The sequence below is a fragment of the Leptodactylus fuscus genome, chromosome 3 (assembly GCF_031893055.1).
Source record: "Leptodactylus fuscus isolate aLepFus1 chromosome 3, aLepFus1.hap2, whole genome shotgun sequence".
Lineage (NCBI taxonomy): Eukaryota > Metazoa > Chordata > Amphibia > Anura > Leptodactylidae > Leptodactylus > Leptodactylus fuscus.
The window spans coordinates 145,700,282-145,708,798 of NC_134267.1; positions in this window are offsets into that span (position 1 = coordinate 145,700,282).

Below are 8,517 nucleotides of genomic sequence, written 5' to 3' on the forward strand. Positions count from 1 at the left end.
GGGGTTAACACTGTGTGTGCATGGGACACTATAGGGGTTAACACTGTGTGTGTAGGGGACACTATAGGGGTTAACACTGTGTGTGCAGGGGACACTATAGGGGTTAACACTGTGTGTGCAGGGGACACTATAGGGGTTAACACTGTGTGTGCAGGGGACACTATAGGGGTTAACACTGTGTGTGCAGGGGACACTATAGGGGTTAACACTGTGTGTGCAGGGGACACTATAGGGGTTAACACTGTGTGTGCAGGGGACACTATAGGGGTTAACACTGTGTGTGCAGGGGACACTATAGGGGTTAACACTGTGTGTGCAGGGGACACTATAGGGGTTAACACTGTGTGTGCAGGGGACACTATAGGGGTTAACACTGTGTGTGCAGGGGACACTATAGGGGTTAACACTGTGTGTGCAGGGGACACTATAGGGGTTAACACTGTGTGTGCAGGGGACACTATAGGGGTTAATACTGTGTGTGCAGGGGACACTATTGGGGTTAATACTGTGTGTGCAGGGGACACTATTGGGGTTAATACTGTGTGTGCAGGGGACACTATTGGGGTTAATACTGTGTGTGCAGGGGACACTATTGGGGTTAATACTGTGTGTGCAGGGGACACTATTGGGGTTAATACTGTGTGCAGGGGCAAGTAAGTAAGGGACATAATAGAGTGCGGAGGAGGGGGTCAGTCGAGGTCTTCGGCGTCAGTTGGGATGGGGGGGGGGAACCATGTCAAAAGTTCGCCACGGGGCCCCGCCATTCCTAGTTACGCCACTGGACACAGTAATATTTCAGGATTGAAATGAGGTTTATTGTACTAACAGAAAATGCGCAATATGCATTAAACCAAAATTTGACCGGTGCAAAAGTATGGGCACCTCAACAGAAAAGTGACATTAATATTTAGTACATCCTCCTTTTGCAAAGATAACAGCCTCTAGTCGCTTCCTGTAGCTTTTAATCAGTTCCTGGATCCTGGATAAAGGTATTTTGGACAAACAATTCAAGTTCAGTTAAGTTAGATGGTCGCCGAGCATGGACAGCCCGCTTCAAATCATCCCACAGATGTTCAATGATATTCAGGTCTGGGGACTGGGATGGCCATTCCAGAACATTGTAATTGTTCCTCTGCATGAATGCCTGAGGATTTGGAGTGGTGTTTTGGATCATTGTCTTGCTGAAATATCCATCCCCGGCGTAACTTCAACTTCCTCACTGATTCTTGAACATTATTCTCAAGAATCTGCTGATACTGAGTGGAATCCATGCGACTCTCAACTTTAACAAGATTCCCGATGCCGGCATTGGCCACACAGCCCCAAAGCATGATGGAACCTCCACCAAATTTTACAGTGGGTAGCATGTGTTTTTCTTGGAATGCTGTTTCTTTTTGGACGCCATGCATAACGCCTTTTTTTATAACCAAACAACTCAATTTTTGTTTCCAAAATGAAGCTGCCTTGTCCAAATGTGCTTTTTCATACCTCAGGCAACTCTATTTGTGGCGTACGTGCAGAAACGGCTTCTTTCTCATCACTCTCCCATACAGCTTCTATTTGTGCAAAGTGCGCTGTATAGTTGACCGATGCACAGTGACACCATCTGCAGCAAGATGATGCTGCAGCTCTTTGGAGGTGGTCTGTGGATTGTCCTTGACTGTTCTCACCATTCTTCTTCTCTGCCTTTCTGATATTTTTCTTGGCCTGCCACTTCTGGGCTTAACAAGAACTGTCCCTGTGGTCTTCCATTTCCTTACTATGTTCCTCACAGTGGAAACTGACAGGTTAAATCTCTGAGACAACTTTTTGTATCCTTCCCCTGAACAACTATGTTGAACAATCTTTGTTTTCAGATCATTTGAGAGTTGTTTTGAGTAGCCCATGATGCCACTCTTCAGAGGAGATTCAAATAGGAGATCAACTTGCAATTGGCCACCTTAAATACCTTTTCTTATGATTGGATACATCTGGCTATGAAGTTCAAAGCTCACTGAGGTTACAAAACCAATTTTGTACTTCAGTAAGTCAGTAAAAAGTAGTTAGGGGAATTCAAATCAATAAAATGATAAGGGTGCCCATACTTTTGCACCGGTCAAATTTTGGTTTAATGCATATTGCACATTTTCTGTTAGTACAATAAACCTCATTTCAATCCTGAAATATTACTGTGTCCATCAGTTATTAGATATATCAAACTGAAATGGCTGTTGCAAACACCAAAATATTTAGAACAAAAAATGATTAAGATTAATAGGGGTGCCCAAACTTTTTCATAGGACTGTATATAGTGTGTGTATATATATATATATATATATATATATATATATACATAATATAAATATATACAGTAATGTATAATGAAATATAATACACCCTGGCAAAATATATATATATATATATATAGCCAGGGTCTGGGGTTGCTAGGTGGGGTGGCATAGACACAAAAGTCCAGTTTCTTTAGTCCAAAATAAAGGTAGAGTTTATTTTCACTCAAAAAGGTAGTGCAGCAACAAAAGGAAACAATACAAAAATAAATCCCTGCCCAGCTAGGCTCTAACTAATCATAGAATAGGTTACCTCACTGAGAATAACAGAAATCAAAAGCCAGTTGAGTCATTCAGGACACAGCTCCAAAAATATGACCTCTCTGTCAGCTCTCCAGCCAAGCTCTGCCCCCAGTCTGCTGCTGGAGCTGGTTTCTTAAGCCTCCTTGACGAGGAGACTCTCTGCAGCTGAGTCGCTGCTGGAACATCCCCAAAGTGTGGACTGGAGGGGGGTGGAATGACAGATAGATCCCACTACCAACCTACCTGCCATTCCTAAAAATCCAGCCCAATACTGAGCATTTACCAAAATGTTCAGCAGACGAAAGTTGTCTGCTGAGAACAAGCATTCCTGGAGTTTTCTCATGTCATCCACCTGAGTAGTCTGGGTGAGATGTACACCCCCTCCATTACCTGACCAGCCATCGGCTTATAATATATATGATATAAATATAGGCTTTATGCAAATAAATGCAATAGATGACTATAGATGTAACTCTATATATTAATAGTCCAAAGAGGACAATAATTATGTTTGTGATACTGAAATCATCCGTTCTGAGTTGTGAAAACTTCCTTATGACACTTTAATAATGGTGCCCTAGAAGTAATAAACATTGTAACCTTGTCAGATCTTTGGCTAATTTAGTGTTAGTGCTAGTGTAAGGAATATAAAGACCCCTGCCATCAATTCTAAACAGTACATGACATTGGTCATAGTATCTATATAATATCCCTAAAACGCTAATCTTCTGTATGACTTGAAAGTGCTGTGTTACATAGTGACCACTAAGGGGCAGGAGAGACCATATTGGCTTATGGAGTGAAGAGGAAAAGAATTACCTTTGTACTTAAACTCTATTGAGACATTAGTATCTTATAGAAGAAATCTTTCACTATTTTCCTATAGTGTTTAAAGTTATTTTGTGAACTGTATATCAGGCTCCAGGACTGAGAGGTTTCAATTGTTTTTTTTTAATCACATCCTTCAAATAACAATAGCATCATCATCATCATCATCATCATAATAATAATAATAATAATAATAATAATAATAATAATAATAATAATAATAATTGAGCTATATAGGTGTGAAAAAGTGCAATACTAGCAGTTTTTTAGACAGCGTTCAATTTACAAAGCAATGGCTACACACATGATAGATACACATATCTACAATGAGTAGATACAAATATGTGAAAAAAAACTGTATGTAATTTATACCATTAGAGGTTGTTTAATGTATTTAGTGATTCAACAATGAATCTGAAATGATTCAAGACTCTCACTTACAGTATTATAGTTACAGCATTAGAAAGCTATCATTTGGATAGAACATCAGTATAAAGTCATATGAGCTGAAATATTACATGAACCCTAGAGAGTGTACGAGCTGTCTGCTTTCAGTTCCACAGTCACAGGATGATAACCAACCCTAGGGACAGGTCCTAAATATGTAATCTTGGACAACCCCTTCAATATATAATTGTGCTGAGAATTCTGTTGTGAAGATGTTAACAGATCTTTTTTGAAAGTCCGGAAGAACTAGGTCGTGCACCTTGTATCGTATGGTGAGTCACATAACTTTCTTTTGCTTTTTTGTAGATCTTTTTGTTGTTTAAAAATAAATCCCTCCAGTTATTGTAGTAAAAAATGTTATTTTTTTACTTCTTTTAGAGCTCAGCTTGAATTACAGCAGATGGGGCTGTTGCATTGCTTGTTTATTTCTTAGAATACAGGCACTACTAATCTTTCAAGGAGATGTTTCTTACGATAGCGGTCCCTTAATTTAAAGGATCAAAGAAGACTATTACGGTATATTCACTTGTGGTGGATTTGTTTACTAAAAACCAATCTCATTCATTTTCTGTGGATGTGCATGCATATCCCATTCCTACAACCAATGTGCCAAGTTTGGATATACAGAACCGTATATCACTTGCCAGCTTTTGAGACAGGATAGAGAAAACCTAATGTACCTACCAGTTTTTACACCCCAACATTTGAATCACTAATGGCATATATAATATGACCCCTTTATCACACCCCAAAATAGATATAAACCACAGAGCAGACCTCCAAAAATGAATACAGACCACAGGTCAGACCTCTTTAAATGAAAACAGATCACAAATCCCCTAAATAAATATAGACAATAGACCGGACATTTCAGGAGGAAAACAAATAACCATGGGGCTCCCATACAAATTTGTAATTGGAACCCTCTTTACCATGGCCACCTTAATCAGTGATGTCAATGGTTTTCAATTATTCTGGTTTCCTTTACACACATTTTACAATACAGATAATGCACACAGTGATGCGCAATACTGGGACAAGAAATACAGTGATGTCACAGTACAGAGATAATGCACACAGTGATGTCACAGTACAGGATGATGATCCACACAGTGATATCACAGTACAGAATGATGATGCACACAGTGATATCACAGTACAGAGATAATGCACATAGTGATGCACAATAATGGGACAAGAAATACAGTGATGTCACAGTACAGAGATAATGCATACAGTGATATCACAGTACAGGATGATGATGCACACAGTGATATCACAGTACAGGATGATGATGCACACAGTGATATCACAGTACAGGATGATGATGCACACAGTGATATCACAGTAGAGGATGATGATGCACACAGTGATATCACAGTACAGATATAATGCACATAGTGATGCACAATAACGGGGCAAGAAATACAGTGATTTTACAGTACAGAGATAATGCACACAGTGATATCACAGTACAGGATGATGATGCACACAGTGATATCACAGTACAGGATGATGATGCACACAGTGATATCACAGTACAGGATGATGATGCACACAGTGATATCACAGTACAGGATGATGATCCACACAGTGATATCACAGTACAGGATGATGATGCACACAGTGATATCACAGTACAGATATAATGCACATAGTGATGCACAATAATGGGGCAAGAAATACAGTGATTTTACAGTACAGAGATAATGCACACAGTGATGTACCATTACAGGGATAATACCTACTATGATGTCATAGCATAGGTAGGGAAATAACTATTGCAGGTGTGGGGGGCATCATTATTAGGGAAAGCAGATTGGCACTTATTTCTGCTGCCTATACAGGTCACTGTGCTGAACTCTCCAGACAGCAGACACGAGTGCTGATGTCTTCTGCCAGTAATGTATTATATTTACATAGGAGACTGCCTTATCCTATAGAAGTGAACATGATTTAATTAAAATGCACAATCACTAGAAAACAGAAGCGTGGAATGTAAGAAGTTAAGGGGTCACAGCACTTGCACTTGCCATCCCTTCAACCAGATAATCTGCAGAGGGCCTGGGAGTTGGACCTCCACTGATCTTTTATTGATGATCTATCCTCATTAATACCAATGAACCAAACATTTATGGCCTATCATTAAAGACGTTGTCCAGGATAACTTTTTTCTTTTTTATATATTATCCCGGGAAGGTGGAAAAAACAAAACCTACTCACCTGTCCCTGGTGATCTACCAGTGCGTTCCAGTCCAGCTGCTCTAATGTTTTCCTCCATTGGAAGTTCCTGCCACAGTATGACATCCCTTGTTCCTTTCCTTAGACTCAGCAGTCACGTGACTCAACCAATTAGCGGCCTAAGGAAAGGACATGGCAGGCCACAGGTAGTGACGTAACATGTCCTTTGCTGAGGGTGCTGATTGGCTTTAGCAATCATGTGTGGTGAGGACTTCAACCAGCAAGAAACACTAGAACAGCAAGACCGGACTGCATTGTGAGACACAGGAGAACCAATTATCGTATTTAGAGAAATTAAGGTTTTTGGTGTCACAGCATTCTGAGAGTCATAATTTATTTTTTTTTCCATATCAAGGCTTGGTTTTTCAGGATGAGTTACATATTATGGTACTATCTTGGGGCATAGTATATATAATTTAGTAACTAAAAGAACAGCAAAAAGTGCGTGTAAGGTCAAACACTGTCATACAGTTGTACAACAAGTCTAGATCAGAGAAGTCACACAACTGCTCCACTATTTCCTGCAAGTATCCCTCAGGATGGCTCCAAGCCAAATACAACCGGGCAGGGGAGTGTTGCCAGTAACAGTGGCACAAACATTGTAGCTGCACTGTAGTTCGGTAGAACAATACAGCATACCTGCATGGCACATATAGTAAATCTGGTGGTGTGCCGCTTTATAAGCGGAAGTGGTGGCTTTACTATTGCAGTCCCATTCCTTTCATTAGGAGCTGAGCTACGGTACCCTGGCATGGTTACCATACAGTGTGCAAAGCTGTTTTTGTCTGGCTCAATACAGTGAGCAGATACAAAGACCACAGCAGCAGACTAGTGGGGGTGCTGGGAATTTTACCCCCACCAAGCTGATATTGATTACCTATCATACAAATATACCATCAATATCAAGTCTTGGACAAGCACTTTAAAGAACTAAATAAGGATGACTGGATAGTGTGCCACCAATAGTACCACTTTAGTTTTCAGTATATGGACTCAGCTTTCAATAAGAAAATGTTGAGAAATATCTGACCCTAACTACTGTAGACTTTTATTGTCATTATATGGAGGGACAGATAAGTAGAAGCTAGCAGATTCCAATGTTGTAAAACAGTTTCCAGGAAAGCTGCTGCTAACATGAACTTCAAGCTAAGTACTTACGTAGGTGGATCTTCTTGAACTGTCATATCATCAAATGATATTTGGTGAACTTTGTGTTGTGTGGCCTGAAAGAAACCAAGTACTTCAGTGAATACAGCCAGGAGATAAGCAGGTTTATCCAGATTAGGGGATCTCTTGTTTCGTGGGAAACCTTTAATTCGCTCCTGGATATAGTAGCTACTATGGAGCTCAGCATTTGAGAGGCACACATCTAGTGATGTGTAGCTGATCATAGCCAGAGCCATTTCAATGCAATAGAGGGCCAGGCGCGCATCTCTAATGAGGCAAAGTTTTTTTTGTTTTTTTTTTACTCTTTTTTTTATCCTAAACCAGTCCATGACAGGGCACTCTGAAAAAACAGTTGAGCGGGACCTGTCCTGGGTTGGCTTAGGAGACCTTTGCATCACAGCACAGGTGACGATGCTATGATGTCATCATGCCTCCTCGCAGAGATGCAGACATCTCATGTGCTAGTGATGAAGAGGAGGCGGCGGCTCCATCAAGGGATCGCAGGTAGGGGAGGATAACTTTTTCTTTTTAATAGGCCGTTACCCGCTGGAGCAACCCCAGCGGATAATGGCCTATTTACCTATCTATCCTCGCTCCTGTTCATGGCCACCCCTGCTTCCCCTTCTGCTATAGGACACAAAAGGGGGAGCAGATGCAGCTGTGAGCAGGCACAGGCCCGTGAACCCCAGCAAATACCTCTATTATTATACTCTGCGATCTTTTCAGACCTCGGAGTATAATAATCGGAGACTCAGGGGAGGTGAGAGAACATAAACAACAATGTTACACACCTCTGCTGGATCCGGTGTTACTCCCAGCAGGTTTTGGGCCTTTATGGTAACATCCCAAATGTCATGTGGGCCAGGCCTGGTCTGGCCCATATGATGTCAGGGCTGACATTGAAGATGACCGAAAGCTGCAGGGTGTGCACCGGAGCCCGGGATACATAAGTAACAGTGGTTTTTACAGTGTTGGCCAAAAGTATTGGCACCCCTGCCATTCTGTCAGCTAATACTCATTTTCTTCCAGAAAATGACTGCAAACACAAACTCTTTGGTATTAATATCTTCATTTATTTTGCTTGCAATGAAAAAACACAAAAGAGAATGAAAAAAAAGTCAAATCATTGATCATTTTACACAAAACTCCAAAAATGGCCCAGACAAAAGTATTGGCACCCTCAGCCTAATACTTGGTAGCACAACCTTTAGACACAATAACTGCGAACAACTGCTTCCGGTAACCATCAATGAGTTTCTTACAA